Genomic DNA, 20,824 nt, shown 5'->3' on the forward strand with positions numbered 1-20,824 from the left:
CACCCAATGGTGCTTACTCTTATCCCCTTTCAAAATAAATGCCACTAATCTGCAAAAAGTCCAGCCCGGATGCACTGCCCTACAAGAAAAATTCAACAACCCCAACAGCTCCATGAAATCCCTCACCAGAACCTTATCCTTAGACATCATCTTTACTATTTTATCTTGCAACCTAGCTACCTTCTCTGTCAGAAGGTGAAATAATTTTAGACCCACATCCACAGTCAACACCAAAAAGTGTAAAACCTTCGCTGGGCCCTCCAAATTCTGAGTAGCCGACGGTAATCCTAACTCCTCACACATCCCCAAAAACTCATGCATCACCACAGCTGCCCCCTCTTTCCCTTCACCCACTAGTAAGAAGTCATCTAAGTAATGCACTGCTCTCTGCTCCTTCACCCGCTGTTGCCATATTCAATGTAATGCCATACTAAACTTCTCAAAAGTGGAACAAGTCACTGCACATCCCATGGGCATAGCCATGTCAAAAATAAAACTTATTCCCTACTACCATGCCCAACAATGGCCAATCTTCTTCCCATACTGGTAAAAGGTGAAAGGCAGACTCAGTGTCTACCTTCACCAGCCAAGGGTCCTAAAATTCCTAATTATGCAGACCGCATCATCCAGCAATGCATAAGTAACCTTAACCTCCTCCCCTGGGATAAAGTCATTGACAGACTTCCCTTCTGGGTAAGATAAATAGTGTATCAAGTGGAACTCACCCGGTTTCTTTTTGTGAACCGAACCCAAGGGTGACACCTTGAAATGAGTAAATGCAGGACTATCAAATGGACCTAATAGCTTGCCCGCCTGATGCTTCTTCTCCACCAAAGCCCCTAAAATGTCTTCACTCCCTTGTTTGTTTTTGTCTTTTGGCTTTTCCCGGTTAGGGGTCACCACAGCGGAACTCTGGTCCGCTAATGATTGGCAGTAGAGTTTTATGTGCTGGCTTGCCGGGCCTAATGCACAACCTTCAATGAAGGAGCGCCCATTCATGCATGTCACCACACAGAAGATGCTCTAACTGAGAATCGGACGGGCAACGTCTAACTGTGAGGTGACAATGCTACCGCAGCCCCATCACCGCAGTGTCTTCACTCCCTTGTACTGACTTCAAATTCCTTCCCACCTTACCATCCTCCATCAAGCCAGACTTAATTGAAAACCCCTTTGTAAAACACTCAGGACCCTCCCCTCTGGTCACAAATTAGCCCTGCCCCGTAACCCTTGCAACCCCGTAGAAGGGCCATCTATTCCTCTCTGCCCGGGGAATGATGATATCTGACTTATCATGCAATTATCCTCTGTTTTCTGGAATGACACTGAAAACTAGCACATCAACAATTGTAAATATTAAGCCATGCCTGAGCTATTTCTAATTCAGGTGTCACCATTCCCCCACTGTCCTACTCCCCCCAGTATTATGCAGTCATTATGCACAAGTAATTCCCCCCTCCTCCCACTGCCTGCTATATATATATATATATATATATATATATATATATATATATATATATATATATATATATATATATATGTGTGTGTGTGTGTATGTGTGTGTGTGTATATATATATATATATATATATATATATATATATATATATATATATATATATATATATATATATATATATATATACACACTACACACTCTAAATGCTAACATGCTGTTATGGAGCACACCTCCCAACCTCTAAGTGCAAGAGATGTGGGCCAAAGGTCGACAAACTTAAGCACACAAAAAGCCAAAGTAGGGACATAGTTTAGACATTGATCCCGTCACACCACTATTATGAACTAACATGCTGGTAGCATAACAGAGTTGATTAATGAACTCACCCTTCCCATTGTCTGCAGGATATGAAGTCTGAATTCAACTAAAATGCATGTCATTAATTAGTGTCCCAATCCTACGTACAGCCCAGTAACTTGCCAGGACCACAAATTTTGTAAGGAACCGAACAAACCTCCCAACCAACAGTCTAACATTCTGCATTTTTTTTTTAAAAAAACATCTGTACATGTGAGAGGATGCTTAATCCTCCATGGTATAGATTACACACCAAACATGCAAGGCAGTGTATATATTCAGCTTAAACAACTCATAAAGCTGCTCGCACTGCCTTGCTTTGACTTGCAGCCTCTGTAAAACCGTTACTGTGCATGCATGGAAATGGCCACTACATGTGGGGCCTAATTGCCCATGAAACACCACTGAGCTGTTCTGCAGGACTAAGTCACCACATCACTACTGGAACCAATGCAACCAGCCCTCCCATACCACCAATGAGTTGGTAATCCCTCGGGACTGGAGGCTTTTAGGAAAACCACTAGAAAGTGGAAAGAAAATGCACCTAACACTCAGTAAAAGGCCGTCACTAGCCAGTCCTCTACTCCCGTGAAACACGACGACAAAGCAGCAAAGAGGCAAAACTACCAAACCCCCCCAAGGAGTTCCCACCACCATTGCAGCACCACACCAGCCCACCCCAAAACCCCAGCAAAGCAGTAAGCCACCTGAAACTACCATCCAAAACAACAACCAAGAAGAAACCGCCACACTGGCTACCAAAATTACAGAAAAAAACTGCAGCAACTTTAAGTACTCTTTTTTTTTTTTAATACAGCTTAACCCTGATGGATAAACTTAAACTATTTCATAACTGGAACCAGGGTCATGGGAGAATGAACAATAACTGAAATCTCCTATGAACCTGTTGTATTTAATGCCAGTACTTGACCACCTCAGGACCAGAGGCTGTTGACAAATGTACCCTTACCCCTTCCAACCAAAGAATACCATTAATCACAATAACATTCAGGCCAAGAGTTAGATACCCCTTCCCCACCCCACTGAGAGGAGAAAAATATATATATTAATCTAGGAAAACTCACTTACCTCTTCTTCCTAATAACCATCCAAGGCCTACCTTACCACCAGCCAACCCCAGGTCATCTTGGACATGATCCTGCCTCAACAAAATCACACCAAAATGTGGATCCCAACAGTCAATTCTACACCTCAAAAGACCTAAGGACCCTCCTTCACCTTACCTCACTTCCTCTCTTCACCCAACACCACTTAACCCTTTCTTGCCTATTCCCCTTCTAACACTTAACTAAAACTGCCTACCTAGCTCCCATCCTTTAATCACCCCTATTATTACCTTATTAAAAGGTAAAAAACATGGTTGTCCTATGTCATCTCTATTATTTGCTCTAGCAATTCAACCTTTCACAAACTTTATTAGATCTAATAGCAAAACTCAGGGACTCTCAGCAGATGAAAGTTATTCCTGTAAAATTCAATTATTTGCAGATGACATTTTAATAACAAGTAGTGATGTTAAAGCTTCAATAGAACATTTAATTGAGTGTATTAATTACTTTTAAAAAGTGTCAGGTTTAATGTTTAGCCCTGATCAAACAGAAACTTTACTTATTAATAAAAAAGTTAATTATTTAAGAAACTATAAGAATTTTGTTTGGGACAATTCACAAATTAATTGCCTTGGAATTATAATTAAATCTATGGTAAAAGATTCAACAACAGTAAATTATTGTAATTTAATAGACACTTTTACTAAAATAATTATTAATTGGAACAATTTTTTTTACAACAGAAGACTCACTTTAATAAAAATGATAATTCTACCAAAAATATTTTTCTATCTATAATCACTAATTATTTTACATCCTAAAAAATCTTTAAGAAATTAAATTCAGCTCTTCTTAATTGTATCTGGTTCTCCAATAAACCAAGAATATCCTTTGACTGGCATGTTAAAAGTTGGCAAAAAGTAGATTAAGTTTTCCAAATGTTGAACTATATGCCAAATGCATAATTCTCAATGTAATATCTCTATGGTTAAATTCCTCTTATCAATCCACTTGGAAAACCATTCATGAAAGATAAATAATATCAGCTATGCTGTAGAATATTTCTCTAAATTTAGTATTAATACATTTTACTGGATCTTGAAAGACTTGTATTTAAACGAAAAGAAAAAAATACTATTCCTTTCCCTTCACTTCATCCTTAAACATTTTAAAAGATTCATAAATTCTAATTATATAGTTAAAGTTTTATTGTTTTTATTGCTGCCTATATCAAATATTGCAGGTTGTTTGGGAACTTTTAATATAAACAAAACGCTAGAACTTAAAGATGCAAATTTAATCTTTTGGCATCAATTCTTAATCAGAACTAAATCACATAATACAGATTATCTTATTGCAAGACAGTTTAGAAAATAATAACTGGTTGACTACGAAATCTTGTAAAAAATATGTTAGTGATAAAATCAAAATCTCCATGGATTTTCAAACAAGACATATTCCAAGGATACTTGAGGTTTTTTTTTGTTTTTTTTTTAGAATCAATAGTAACTCAAATAAGAATAAATCATATATATCAATAATTTATAAAATAATAAGAGAATAATTTGGTTCCACAGGTTCATTATTTTGGAATTACTCAACTACTATTAATGAGAAGGCCATTTCTGCTGTAGGTAAATGCTTAATTCTTAAGTCTGTGGTAAAATCTACTTCTACTCTTTATTGGAAAATATATACACTACATGGAGATTTCTTCACAGAGGTGTTTTAGCTCCACCTAAAATACCCTTAATATATAACTTGCAGCCCTCCAGTGGAAAGAGTGAAATAATAATTTTTTTTTTATTTTGTTTTTGACATTTTTCTCTTTATAAAACTTGGAACTTCACACATCTGTAGAGTTCCAAGCACTTACAAGGTAAAAAAAATGGCTTACATCCAGCAGAGAAGTTTGCCTACTCCATTCTGAGAAAAGGTAACGACAAATTTTTACAAGTCTTCCTGCCTCTTGCTGAAGAAAAAAAAGTCACATAAAAGCAGTTCATTGGGCTGCTGAATGAAGCAGCAAGGAGGTATTTCTAGTGGCTTAAGTAAAAGAAAAAAGAGGCACAGGTGCAGGAACATTTATCTTGAATGTAAAAACGAAAATAATTAATCATGTGTGTGTGTGTGTGTGTGTGTGTGTGTGTGTGTGTGTGTGTGTGTGTGTGTGTGTGTGTGTGTGTGTGTGTGTGTGTGTGTGTGTGTGTGTGTGTGTATGTATCTATTTATATACATAGGTGCCCTGAAATATATTGAAATCCCAAACCTCGACCTTCACAAAGTCGACCAGAAAACACTTTGCAGATGTCAACATGCTCTTACACATTCACCAAGCAACAGTCTCGGTGCATGTAAAACATAAACTCAAAAAAAATTAAAATAAAACATATTTTTTGTTGGGGGGGTCAGCTACCCTGCACTCCCCACACCCTCTGCTAATTATGCATGCTATTGTATTATACATACTAACTCTGAGATTGACAGTATCAGGGAAAAGGCATATTCTAGTACCCAAAATATTGTGCAGTTTTTCACACCTGTTGTGTAGTACAGAATTAGAAACAGTTACACCTCTTGGTTGTGATTTACTTATGGTTGAGGGTCTGTACACTGAAAGGCACAATAATGCAGCAAGATTGCTACAATAAGGATTGTGCAACCATTGTAACATACAGGTAGCTGAAAGGCTTTGGAAACATGAACCACATAGGATTGCAGAAAACAAAACGGTACTGGTCACATGAAACCATCCAATACAAACAATCACAAAAGTAGAAGAAATAAATCCAGATAATGTAGTTGAAGAAAAAAAGGACAAAAGTAGAATTAACTACTGAAATGCCAACAACTTACAGCAATGGTGTCCTGAGTACTAAGATGTATAAAATATATATAAAGTTATAAAATATCAGGATGTGCAAGTAGAAACTCTGGTGATGTGGAATAAAGGCGCTTACATAGTTCCATGAGTATTAAGACCAACAGAGCTAAAAAGATTTTAAAGCTTTTCTAACAAAAAAAAGAAATCAATCAATCTTAAAGTGATTTGTCATACTTTTTTGTTTTTTCTTTTGTTTTGCATGTATTACAGTTTCTTCTGGCTTTTCCGGTTAGGGTTGCCACAGCCGATCACCTATCTGCTCGTGATTGGCAGTAGAGTTTTATGGTGTCGAGTTGCCAGCCCGGTGCCCAACCTTCCACAGAAGGCACACACACACACACACACACACACACACACACACACACACACACACACACACACACACACACACACACTCTCACATTTAGGGCCAATTTAGAGTGTCCAATCCACCTACATCATGTCTTTGGGATGTGGGAGGAAACGGGAGTACCTGGAGGAAACCCACATGACCACAGGGAGGACATGCAGACTCCGCACAGGTGGCACTCCAGCAGAGGACTGAACCAGAGAACCTCTTGCTGTGAGGTGACAATGCTAACCGCTGCACCACCGTGGCCACCCTGTTTTGCATGTACTACAGCAACAGTGCTATTTACTATAGTGGTAAATGTTATTGTGTTTTTTTCCCCTTTGGTGGAATTATTTATTTCTTAGCTGAAATAAAGACAGAGCATCTGTTGGCATTCTGAAACTTATTTTTCTATAAAACTCCATACTCCTGGCATGTTATCATGTTGGGTGACAGTGTCGGGGTGTAGCTGGAAATGTTAATATCTGGCAGGCTTTTTCCATGGACTTGCTTTTATTTTTCCTAGTTTTTAACTGTGACAAGATAAAACACTTAAAAGCAGTTACATTCAATTTTTAATATACTCAGTATTGCCCTGGATATTTTATTACTTTATACAGCAGTACTTTCAAAGGGGTTACAGTTAACTTGTGCAATGGTGAAATAGCGTATATCTGTATTGTACTGTCAGTAGTCTCAAACGTCTGCAGTTTGTTTTTAAAAATAGCATAACTGATGTGTTTTTTTCTAAGGAAATAGTTACTCATTTATGTATTATTTTCAGGTGTCTAAGCCTGGATAATGATGATAGTTGTGCTGTGCATACCTCTCAGCTGTCCACAATATTATAAAATGCTCACAAGTAGGTTTTCACTCACACAAGTAGAACTTTAACATAACACCACAGCCTATGTTATACATGACTACTGTATGCACATCACAATCTAACTCCATGATCTACTCCCAGCACTATCATTCCACCCTCATTCACCATTCAAATAGCTTTAGAAATAAACCTTTGTTCTCTCTTAAACTCCAATAGATTCCAGCCCTACAGTTTCACATTACCTTTGCACCAGAAATGAAAAAAAAAAATATTTCCAAAGAGCAACTCTGTGTGTGTGTGTGTGTGTGTGTGTGTACATCTGTTCATGTTTGCATGTGTAGCAATGTGTAAGACACAGCTTCTGTGAGGATCATTACAGTGGTCATTACTAATTTCATATCTGTAGCTAATCTTCAGACAGATCCATATCATTCACTAACTTCTCCCCTACATACCAAACAAAAGTAATTTAGCCATACACAAACTGCTGCCATTCAAACTATTACCTAAAGCAACAGTGCACCTTAGTTAATCATACAGTGATAAAATTGTGTCCACAAAATGTATATAAACGGATCCCTGTTGATCGAGTTTTCAGAAACTCAAAATTGATATGATCAAGATCATAAGTTTTTGAAAACCCAAAGCTTTTGAATGAAGATTGCAGTAGAGTGCCGATTGGGAAATTTACCATTTTCCTTACTGTATTATGATCTCAGAGTTGGTATATATAATTTGCAGGGGATGGGGGTTGCATTTTGTGTTTTTTTTTTGTTTGAGCTTTTGGAAACTCGATCAAATGGTCTCAACTGAATGCATTTCAAGTGTCTGAAAAATCAATCAACTCACACAGAATATATATATATATATATATATATATATATATATATATATAGATTCACTTCATAATCTTGAAATACTGAAACATCAAATTTCAGTATCTTGAAACTATGAAACTGAATCTACAAAACATCGAAACTACAAAACCCGAGCCCAAAACCGCGAAATTCAAAACACCGAACAAACCGTATACACTACACCATACATACACCACAACACCCATATCAAATCATAAACAAACAAAAACTACACACATAAGCAGGGGGGCAAGCTCCACACACCCCCCTACTTATATACGCTAACTCCAAGATCGCACAAACAGGAAACAAAAGCAAACTCACACACACACATTCTCCGGTCCCTCACACACACATCAAACATATCAGCACACTCAAACACACTCTAACTCCCACTTCTATCCCATACAAAACACTCACCTGACAAAACACTTAGATCCACACATGGCACCGTGCACCATAAACACACAATCCCGGACATCACATAGCGTAAGGCCAAAACTGCGAATTTGCGATTATGAACTTTCGCTATTTTAAACATTCGGGTTTATAGTCTCAAGATACTGAAATTCGACATTTCAGTACTTCGAGCTTATAAATGGCTCCTATAGATATATATACATATATATATATATATATATATATATATATATATATATATGTGTGTATATATTGTATATATATATATATATATATATATATATATATATATATATATATATATATGTATATACATATATTTATATATATATATATATATATATATATATATATATATATATATAAATATATGTATATATATATATATATATATATATATCTATATTATAATATATATATTTATATATGTATATATATTTAATATATAAAAATCAGCATAAAAAGATATTCATTATATTCTAGCAGAAGTTATGCTATTTGTGATTTCCCAATCACCTTTCCCTGTAGTTTTGTGGAAGCCACACAGCCTCATCAACAATCACTGTCATCTGAACCTCCAGCTGAACTCAACTAAGAGCCATACTTGTAAGGATTTAGAACTCCAATATAGAACCAAAGCAAATAAGTTGGACATCAATGCTATTACTAGGTTGAAAAAAAATCTCAGTCCTCAGAATAACTTTCATACACTCAACTGACAGCCTTAGTGGAATGCCTTAATGATATCAAAGGTCAGAGGGTACTCCGCAGAGAAAAACGTGGAGACCGAGCACCACTGAATGAAAAATAACAGACAAAAATGGAAAATGATTGCAAATCATGTAATGATTATGGTAAAACCACAGAAGAATACATTTTAACAATAAATCAACCATGAAGCTAAGAATAGTGACAACTCATTTTAAATATGCTGCTATTACTGTTAACTATTTATGAACTACAAAAGGAGGCAATTCTAAGTGCCTTTGTGAGTGCTAAGAAAAGCACTCTTTCCAAATGTCAAAGATTAAAGAAATACTCATTTTTCAAATTTTAAGGGTACCTTGTCTTAGGAATGGGGTCCATCCCTGTCATAGTATTAAAAACTCTAAACATTTGAAGAAATTAAAAAAGCATAAATTATGATTAAAAATAAATAAATAAATAATAACATCATAAAATATGATGTTATAATTAAAGATCTAGGAATAGTGGCAGAAAATGTTAACTTTTGATCACTGTGCATCTACTAAAGTCAGAGTTACCGATTCTATAACCCTGTTCATTGTTGAGGACATGTGAAGTTATTGCAAAGAGATCACTGCACCACTTTATACCTCACTTATCTGACTCATTATTGTAGCCTCTAACAAAGCTACTGAGACTAGACAAATTAAAGGGTTGGAATTCATCAAAATTTTAGAAAAACATCAGGAATTTTCATTATGTTATGTGACTGTTAAGTAGAGATGACGTCTGCCTGGCGGTGAAGACAATGTCTGATCTGGATGTGTTTGAAAAATCTATGCAATGGGCAAACCACTTAGAGAGTTAAAACTAGACTGGGTAAACTAATTTTAATAAATTTGAAAAACAGAAAAACACTTTCCAAGATTATGAATAAGCTTTCCCTTTTGATTAAAACTCAGCCATTCACTTCCTTCAAAAATAATATCAATTGACATGGGCTGATGGAAGTGAACTTTCCTGAAGGCCAGTACATCATAACGTTTGATGATTGAACCTATGAAAACTTATGGTCCTCCGAGCATATACACTACTGGGGTAGATGACGGAATGCCAAGTTCTGTAACAGAACTTGGGAACTGCTGTTACCTAAAATTTATTCAAGAGTTACGATAAGGACAAATTGAGGTGCCAAGAAAGTAGTTTTCTAAGGTATTTTGGTTACCTGAATAGTGGAATTCAGAAGGGAGCTGCAGCAATACATTTAACTTCAGAGGAGAAGGAGTTATGAATTACAAATACAAAATCAGAGAGCATAAACACAGCATGGCAGCTAAGATTATGGCGGTCTTCCATTGAATAAGCCAGTGTGTCAAATAATCTGTCAGTTATACTATTATGATTAAGACAGCACTTAGTCAGCCTGACTCTAATGATAATAATGACAGTCTGAGTATACTTCATGAAGGAGAAATAAAAAATTACTGCAAATCATTACTGATATAAAAAAGAAACAGTTTGCTTACAAGTAGAAGAAATATTCACTGATGAAAGCGTTACACAGATTCAAGAGAAAATTGTTAGAAGAGACAGGACGTTTGCACTAAATACAGTGAAAGGCCTTCAAGCTGTACATTTAATGAAAAGAAAAATGAGACCGAGAATAAGGCCAGTCTTAGACGGAAGCACACAGGTCAGTGAGGATATCAGATTTCAGGAAAACAACAAGCAATGGAAACAGTTAAAAAGGGTGCTTACGTATTATCGCAACCACATTTTTCCGGTTGCTAAATTCGTATCCTGAAATCAAAACTAATGTAGGAAACACTGTAAGGTGTTATAAGTTATTATTGCTGAAGAATAGGTTTGGATTACCTTCAGGAAGAGAAAAAATTGAAAAACTCCTCTTCCTATTTTGCACGCTTGAATCGTCATGGCTGCTCTGTTACTGATGAACGGATTATTTTCATTCTGTAGAAGGAATCCTTCTGAGAAGGAACATACAGATACAGGAATGATGGTTTTGGTAAATTATTTATTTTTCACAGTTTGTAAACATACTTCAAAATAAACATTTCGGGGATAAAGTTGCAGTAAGTAATGCGGACAGCCAGTTGCCCAAAATTGCAGTCAGGAGTGCTCCAAACAGTGTTTTTGCCGGTCAAGCTGGGTTTCTTATGACATGCTGCCAGTCTACTGCATACATAAAAAGCAACACTAAGTTTCTCCTTTTTTATTGATAGCCCTGCATAAAGGAGCCTTCATTGTGAAAGAAAACACATTGCATGACATTTTTAAAACATTTAATGGCCAGATTTCATTATCGGGAAGCAACCAGTATTACCACGAAAATGTGGTTGCGATAATACGTAAGTACCTTATAAAGAATCATGCCAGCACATGTGAAGAGTGTCTCTCAAATATTGATCCAGAATTACATGACTATAGAGAGGAGGAACATAGTTATCCACATGTTTTATGGAGGGGCACATAGTAAAGGGTGAGCTACTGCCCTATGGGGCAGATACAGCAGTTTGGAAAAAGGACAGTCTGACAGAATTCACTGTTTTCTAGCCAATATAAAAAAAAAAATCCAAAATAACATATGTCTAACAGTTTATTGCAATAGACTGGGTCTAAGTTGCTAATAAGATTTACCCTTTAATCCAGGGTTTCATTTCCTCTATCTGCCTACTCTATGACTCTAAGCATTTACAGTAAGGCAAAGCTTCCTGGTTACCCCTCAGCTAGACTTGCGCCTACTGGGTATACCCCTGATGAAAAATGAATAAGTTAAATGAATGTTCACATTAAAGGTCAGAATGGTAAAATGTACAATAATCAATGATGTACTATTACTCTGTTAAAAGCAGCTATCGTTCGGCAAAATATGAAATGAAATATACATTTTTTTTTTTTTTGCAAATGGAGTAAGTTATCTCCCAGTATCCCCTATGCTGAGGATCACTCCATGCCTACTACTTAAATATATCAAATGTAAACCTGCTCAAATGTAGCAAGAGGGACAATTTTCAGTTTGGTCTCAGTGGTCCTTTCATCAAAAAATACTTCAAAAATCCCCAGTGGATTCTTGATCTTGTCTGTATCACATGCCATTCTACTCATCAAGTTTCCAAAATAATCGCTTTAATAAATGTACATGTAAAGATCATGAGAAAGAATACACTGAAGCCTTATATATTCTTAGATACATAGGGTTTTACTAAGCTTACATCCAAACATACCATTGAAAAGCTCAGCCATATCACCCAGCATAGTTGGGAGATTGAGTATTTCCCATTATGTACATTATCTCAGCATATTGTAGGTGAAAGTTTATGATCATCCAGTCAATCATCCAGACTGGTTTTAGAGGTTGCCTGGGGACTCTTCTTGATATATAATGAGAACCCATTCAAGAAACAGGGGATATGTTGGGTCAGATACCTGTTGTGACAGTGGGGGTTGTTAATATGGCAGTATAGGTTCACATCTCTAGAGCAGATATTTATTTTACCACTAGTTCTAGTTAGGTGAAGGAATTCAAATGTGTGGAGTCATTCATGGTATTGCATCTAATGAATATCCTGAAGGAGGTTGTCTTGATGCCTACAGAAATTGTGCAAGTATGGCCACATGCAGTACAGTCAAAAAGCTTGAGGCATTGCATGAAATTCATTCTCGCATTTTTGATTACTTGAAGGATATCAGAAGACAATTGCCTAATAGTCAGGAAACCCTACAGTTATGAATGATACTTACATGAAGATAATGAAGCAGAGCTCTGAGATTTAGTGGGTTTTTTTGCCAGTTTGAATATCACATGCCTGCAGACAGATTGCAAAAAATATTTCAAAAGAAAGAGGCATCATTTATTTTGAAACGGAGTTCATTAGTACATGAAGAAATGAACAATGAGTTAGCTTAGAAGTGTATTTATATTAATGCTTTCATGGCTTGTGTGTGTGTGTGTGTGTGTGTGTGTGTGTGTGTGTGTGTGTGTGTGTGTGTGTGTGTGTGTGTGTGTGTGTGCGCGTATTACCTGGTGTTTACACAGACAGCACTGAATATGAATTAATATTTGGTAAACAATTTCATGTTCTGATTATTATTACTCGTTTCATTTTACATTGTTTGTTGCCTTTCTTCTTCTGCTTCTGTGTAATGTTAATACTTGCAGGTGTTCCAATTAAGTTCTTTTTAATGGCTATATTTATATTAAATATGAAATATTATATTTATATTAAACTGTGTTAAATAACACTTTTGAGAATACCTTTTTTCTTGCATAACGCAATAGCAAACTGACACTTCTGAGACTTATTAAAGCATTTTGTAACAGTTCTGATGCTTTTTCCTATTTTGGTAGACTATAAATAGTTTTTAAAAATGACAGTGGCTTGAGAGTCTTGTGTTTATAATCTCTTGCAGGTGATGAAATAAAGGACATTTGATTATTTTGAACAAGAATGGAAGATTATGCAAACATTAAGTAACTTAGTTTTGTCTGGCACACCAACGTCTATTAATGATTGCGAAAATCTCCAATCAGTTTAATATACTGGGTAAAAAAATAATTTAATTAATCTCATAAGTTGACTACACACATTGAAGTCTAACAATTATAAACCCCTCTTTTTTTCATTAGTTGACAATACAGTATGTATTGAAACTGCACTCTGAGAAGGTTTTCATTGAATGGACGGTTAAGCAGAACATGTTAACAGTCATGCTGATGTACTGCAATTTTTGGAAGAGTTTCACTATTCTTTGGTGGGAGTTCTGGCGAAAGGAGGTCTTAGTGAACAGTTTGTCACATTAAATCAGCAGCAGCGTTCTTTTAAAAAGAAAGACATAGAGCAGAATTTTAAAGAATTGGATGCTGGCTTGAGTTCGTGGAAATCAGCTGGAGTTTACGAGAGAACTACAGGCACACATAAGAGAAAATAGTACTCTTCTCTGTTATGTTAGTATACAAGTGATATGTGTGTGCTTCATTTCTGGGACTGTATGTCAAAGAGATGATATCCATTACTTCAGCTGATTATGTATTAACTGTACCTTGGATGAACCAGCATCTGCTAATTAACAAGGCAATTTTCATTTTTTTCTGTTCATGGAGGTAGAAGCAGGCCAGGCAGATGTAAAAACATGAATATCTGAAAGGTAACCATTATTACAGATCTTTCTACACACAATGCTCCTGAGGACATTTTGGAAAGAGGAAATGGTTTCCTTTGATAAACATTTCTTTCTTAATCATCAAAGCTTTCACAATTTATGCTACCTTTTTTGAAACATTCAAAAAAACATATCCATATTCATATAATTTTGGTTAAGAGTAAATTTTGCGGCTGCTGAAGGCAATTATGTTAGTTAAATTTTAACATGAGAAGAATAATTTGCTTTATTGATTTAAATTAACATCCTCACAAGGGTAATTAAAGAAGATGACAGACAGGGAAATGTGAAAGCATTATCAAGGGTCATTATAGAAAAGATGTACAGAGCTGTGTTAGAAGAACAAATGAATTTCATGAAATCAAACAGAACTCCTTTTAATGAGATAAAGCAGAAGATGACTACATTAGTTCTGCTACATGGAAATGAATGTATTATCTCCAATGAAAAAGAATAGTAATTCTTGTGAAAGTGTTCAAGGGCCACCTCTTATGCTTTGCCTATAGAAAAATCCTTAGTTTCTCTACCAGAGAGCCTGTTGACTCCCAAAGTGGGTGCTTAAAAGGAGCTAATTTTTGCAATCATGCCTTTTTGTAATGTTAAATTTTTATTTCTTTTACATTTGTGATTATTTTTCATGTGAGGAGTAGTTTTTGAGTTGCGTCTATAATTTGTCACTTTAAAAAGTGAGATATTTTGTACTTCTTATTGGTGATTTTGAATTTGGAACTTTGCAAAAACTGTTGTTTGAATATAATTAAATGGTTGTAGTTTATTTAATTTTATTGCAAATCTGCCTTCTTCAAGATCTTTGTAATGACTAAGAAATAGTCTTGTTTTGGTAAAAACACAAGCAACTTTCATCTGTGCATTCTTGAACATTTAAGGTATCAAAAGGTAGTTGCCAAATAGTTCAGCACTCTAACATGTTCAACTCTTTATTGAGGGTAATAAAGTAGAGTTGAGATTTAATATATGCATCAGATTGATTTTTCATGCCTTTTACATAGATCATAAAAAAAAAAAAACACAAGAAAGATGCATTGTTTGTTTTGGCATGTAATATATTAAACTGGGACCTAGGGAAATGAACAATTAGTCAATTTTGAAAATTTTTGAATATTTTTCTTAGGGAAGTATATGTTACTTAACATTTGTACATAGGACACTCAGTTTGACTTATTTAAATATTTACTTATTTATTTTTTACTTTTTGATGTAATCCTTGCAAGAATTAAAGAGGTGCAGGTTTTGCTTACTATGATCTGCTTCTGTGTAGCATTAACATTTCAATATATCCAAATTAATGTCTTTGCAATAACTGGTTAAGAAATAGTCTTAATTACTTAGAATTCATTGGTGAGCCAAGATACTTATATTTAATAAAACATTGGTTAAAGACAGAATTTCAGAATCTGCTCTTGTTTTGGGGGACCCATAAAATATTATTAGGTTTTATAAAGACGTGAATGCTTGTTTTGGAATAGCTCCTTTGCAGTTACTTTGTATGACCATTTCACTGTTTATTCAGCTACCTCAGGACCACTGCTCACCAATAATCATGTATGGTATATTTTTCATTAATGATGATATTTTACACTTGAAGTTAATCCAACAGATAAATAGCTTCTGAAGAGTAATTGGATCAGCCCATTCAAGTCTTCAGGAGTCCTAACATCATACGTATCATTTGCTATAAAGATTAGGTAGTGCTCCTGCCAAGACTAAAGAAGAATAAGATCAGACTGCACCTTTCTGTACAGTTCAGAAATTATGTGTATATCTATCTAGCGAGATATATATATATATATATATATATATATATATATATATATATATATATATACGCACACATATACACATTTATCTAGATATCTATCTGTATTTATAAATGTATACACATCCAACAATTGCCAGCACAACACAAGCAGTAGTCCAAAATGGAATGAATACTCATGAGTCAAAAATCATTAAGAATCAATCCTTTTATTAAAAAAAAAAGACTGTCCCAGGGATTCAGCAAACTCCCATACAGGAATAGCTTACAATGTACAGAAGGTACCGTTTCTGTATAGCACGCCAGAGCACCATGCATATGCATGAAGGCATGCTGCCATGCTGCAATATCTACATGGAAATGTGTACGAGTGCAGGGGGTGTGTCTGAGAGCAGTGCTCTCAAAAGATACATGCTCCCTGCATAACAGAATTGCCGTACAGCAATGCAAAAAGAGTGAGATTGCTCTTTGAACATCAGAGATATGGCCAAAATGCCGTATAGTGTACGGCTGTAAAATAAAAGTGTAGTGGCCACTGTAAAAAAAGTGGCAAAGCATTAAAGAATGAAGTTAGAAAATAATGACAGAGAATTTGAAGTGCAGATGTCATACCTTTCAGAAAATGCATGGAAATACAAAACCTGTTAGTCTAACAGACATAAAGTTTGCAAGAGAAATACTTAAAAAATGTCCGTAATGTTTTTTTTTTTTCACATCAGCAAGAAAGTTTAAGGGTAGCTGCATGGGTGTGCCCACTGCTTAGCTACGCTTAGCTGAGCTGAAACAGTCCCACAAGTTAAATAGCAATAGACATGCATAGTAAGCAGTACTGGAATAGCGTAGTGTTAGCGTGTATGCTTTGCAAGTAGACAGGCACCCACTGATGCCATTTGTATTTTGTATGTGAAATCACCACAAATTTAATTTTTAAGTGTAGTTATGTAGTAAATAATTTATATTTGCAACCAGAGAAGTATATTAGGGCCAGATGTGAGGTGTCAGTGTAATACAGTTGTGAAACCCCCATATAAACACAAGTACCCCATACAGATAGTCACAACAATAAATGAAAACAAAATAATAATATGTCAAGAATGATGAATCAATCTCACACAGCTGATAGTCTATAAAACTAAAATGTAAGCAATGCCAAGCATAGCATAGCCACACTTACTGGTTGTAAGCATTGCTTAAATATGAATGCTAAACACTCAGTAGCCAAGCTAAGTGGATTTTCCCAGTGATAAACAGTGCTGAACCCACCCCTTTAAGCACTGCCAACATTAGCTAAGCAGGTTTGCCTGTAGCTTAGCTGAGCTCAGCAGTTTCAAAAGTAACCAATCATGGCAAAGTGTGGGAAATCAGCCCTATTTAAACCCTGTAGGTGGGAATACAGCCCATATCCAGTTGAGGCTCATCACTAGGTACCATGGCTGGAATAGGAGACAGTGTTCACTTTCATGCTGGGGCATTCTGGAGTCCAGGGTTATGGTTGGACTCCTTGTTGAAAACCATGATTTGGGAATGCTGCAGGGCCAGTACCAGGGCTCAGAATATAAAGTGGAGGCCTGGGACCATCTCGCCCGTGATCTCACCAGTGATACTGAGATCCCACAGACTGGTGAGCAGGTTCAGCATCACTATGCTGATCTCAAGCAGAGAAAGAGGGACCTTCTGGACCAGTGGGAACAAGACACTCGAGCAGGGAATGCCCCAGTAGTGTATAAGTATCAGTATCAATTGCTGTTTAAGATAGTCCAGGCTGTTTATGTGATGGATAGGTAGTCATAAATGTTTCTCTGTCTCCTGTACAGCTGCAGCTGAGAGGGATTCGAATGTGGAGACACATGGCAGCAGGTTGCAAAGGCTGCACCACAAGGCTGGTGAGTACTGATCTAGCTGGCAGTATACTCAAAAATAGTAGAATATTACCTGTCAGTGCTGTAATCTGCATATTGTTTGAACCGAATAAAACTGAAATTACCATAGATAATGCTAGTGATATACATAAAACAGTGATAACCTGTCAATAAAACTATACAACTCTGGACTGTTGAGTTTTATTTGCAATGTGTTAGTAGGAATTGGAAATGTGTATAGCTTTTGCACATCACATATGGCTCTGATAGCATTAAGTATCTGAGGTTCATGTGGTAAACAATCAAGTCTTGTACAACAGATTAAGCATAACAAAGTTCCCCTGCACTATGATCTGTTAGCTGAATATTAAAAATGGTTGCTAACCCTTGTTTCCTGTAATGTAATATCTGAAAGTGTGAGTACACAGTAAAACAACTGTCTACCATGCAGGAATGTCAGAAGTACAAGGTTAGATTGGCCAAATCACAGACTAATAGGTAGAAAACACTCACACAAGAAATAGCAGTTCCTTGACAGCTTGTTCTGATAAACATAAGCATTGTGACTACTTTTTGAACAAACTGGCAGGGTTTGATTCCTGGGAGTGGTACTACGCTGTCTGTATATTTTCACAAAAGAATATGTGACTATTGTTACAAACAGTCAGGTAGTGTAAACGCACATTTTTCCACAGCTTTGGCAGTTAAGGCAGGCTGGATATTAACCATAGGATGTGCCTCTTATACACTGTGTAGAACACACACTGGCCAGCCCCAAGGTTGCAGATGACAACAAGATAAGTACATAGGCCACTTAGTTTTCCTCAAAAAAATGTCACTCAAGTTTCACACCATCACGGCTATTGGTCAGTGTCCCCAGCACCCATGGCTCTGTACAAAAATGAAGGTAGACTATGGCATTAGCACACACACACAGTATGATTGCACATATCAAAGCCAAACCCTGTTAATGTGTAGAAACTGTCAGGTAGCATTAACCCAATTTTTTCCACAGGTCCGGCAGGTATGTACAGCTGTATATTAGATGTATGAAGTTTGAACTGATACACTGTGTACAACACCCACTGGCCAACCCCAAGCCCATAGGTAGCTGTAATTTCAGGTCATATCTGGAGAGTACTGAGTAGCCTATAATGTACAGAATAGTTGTGAGCAATGTAATAACAAATAGTTGTTCATTTCTCTGTCTCACCCCCACCCTATCTGCAACAATAATACAACAAAAAAATAAATGGTATGTTTGTAACAAACCTAATGTTGGGACAGGTTTGCCATTGTTATACCAATATTTCAATGTCTGTTTATTGCTGTTCCCTGTTGAAATGAAATCATTGGTGGCCTGCTGCTATCAATGCAACCTGCATGCTACTGTAATATCCATTGTGGTTCCATATCTGCATGTGTTTTGTTTGCTATGTAACTGATTGAAAATTGTGTTATGGTGTCTGTTGGAACACCCATGCATGCTGTTATAGCTAATCCTGGCATTGTATTGTTCATAACTAACCAACATATGCTATAAAATGTCAACATCCTAGCTCGTCTGGGAAGGACTATTCCAGCGGACCCGCCTGTCCCACCTCATCTGGCCATGGCACCGGACCCCAGCACATTTGGGACCCACCCCGGATCTTCCTCATCCACTGGTCCTGCACCACCCAAGGGTGGAACCACTTCAGGGGATGGGGATCGTCCCCCCTTGGAGCGGGTGTGAAAAGGAACCTGTCACCCAATGTCAGGTCCAGGGTCTGGTTTGTAGGGAGATGCAAAAGGTGTTTGCAGCTCAGCTACCTCAGCTTGAGTGTCGCATGGTGCGTCTTGAGAGTCAGCCTGCCACTCCTGCTCAGCCCCCAGCACAGCCACCTTTGGGGCCATGAAGGTGCAGTGGTGACTGCCCATGGGTGGGGACCTCAGTCTCACTGTATCCATTTGTGGGATCATGTGCCTCCGATTCCCAACCACCCTTCCCGTCAAGGTGTTCACCCACCACATGTGTCATACACCACCCCTGTGTGCTGTCTTGTCTGTCTTGTCTGTTTTCCTACACAACCTCCCTCCCCACATATACCTACTATCCTTCCCCAACAACCCACTCTCATCTTAAAAAAAAAAAAGGCAATCTTTTCCCACAAAAAAATTACACCCCATGCATAGTTGTCCATTTCGCAGACGTGTCGACTGGACACATGTAATCTAATCCAATTGACTAGACAACACATTACTGTTGTCCTCACCCCTCTCTCAGGGGTATGAGTATCCAAATTCACCTCCAAATTCAATACATATGCACAGCTGCTGCTGTAGGAGAAACGGACAGCTACGGACCTTCTCTACTCCTGTCCTGCACATCCCTATCCATCTTTCATCTTGTTTTTCCCTCTGTATGCCCCTTTTTCACCACTTTCCTATTACCCCTTTTTCTTTTCTTTCAAAGAAATTAACGCGGGGGTTAGTGGGAGTAAGTGCCACTAAGCAAAGCTAAAATGGAGTAACTGTATTTTAGCAATGCTTAGCATCATGCAAACCCACTTAAAGCCACTTTAAAGTGCTTTAATCATTCTCTCACCATCAGCCGTTGCTGTGGCCAACAGCAAAACTAACCAGTCCTGTCAAGTCTTGAACCCAGGACCCTTTATAAGGTCAGCAAGCATACCACTGCAATATCTGAGCTCTACAAGTTGCTCTTGCTTTGCCTAACTTATTATGCAATCCAGTCATTTAACATTAATGAAAAAGCTAGCAGCCCCAGGTCTTGGACCCAGGACCCTGTACACTGCAGTCAGAGAACATACCACTGCACTACCTGAGCTGCATAATCTATGCTTGTTTAGTCAAACGTAACATTCAATAGAGCACCTATACATTTAACCATGTATTACCATTGCTGAGAGGTGGGCAAACCAGTTGACATATGCTCAAACATACAATAGGTAAACAGTAGTTATCATACCTAACCAGATTTGCACATTGGTAAGCGCCACTAAGACAAGCCCACACAGTTTAAACACCTGTACATTTAACCATGTGTTAGCTCTGCATAGCTTCATGCAAACCTGTGCAAACCAGCTTAAAACCGCTTTGAAGTGCCTTAATAATC

General features: G+C 37.0%; 1 protein-coding gene across 1 annotated transcript in view; it reads right to left on the minus strand.

Moving 5' to 3' along the window:
* MOXD1 (monooxygenase DBH like 1) overlaps positions 1-20,824 on the minus strand; it is a 980,239-nt gene that overhangs the window by 231,290 nt on the left and 728,125 nt on the right. The gene's annotated exons all lie outside the window — the stretch shown is intronic.

This window comes from Protopterus annectens, chromosome 1.part0 (genome assembly GCF_019279795.1).
Source record: "Protopterus annectens isolate FY-2018-M chromosome 1.part0, PAN1.0, whole genome shotgun sequence".
In the NCBI taxonomy this organism is placed as follows: domain Eukaryota; kingdom Metazoa; phylum Chordata; order Ceratodontiformes; family Protopteridae; genus Protopterus; species Protopterus annectens.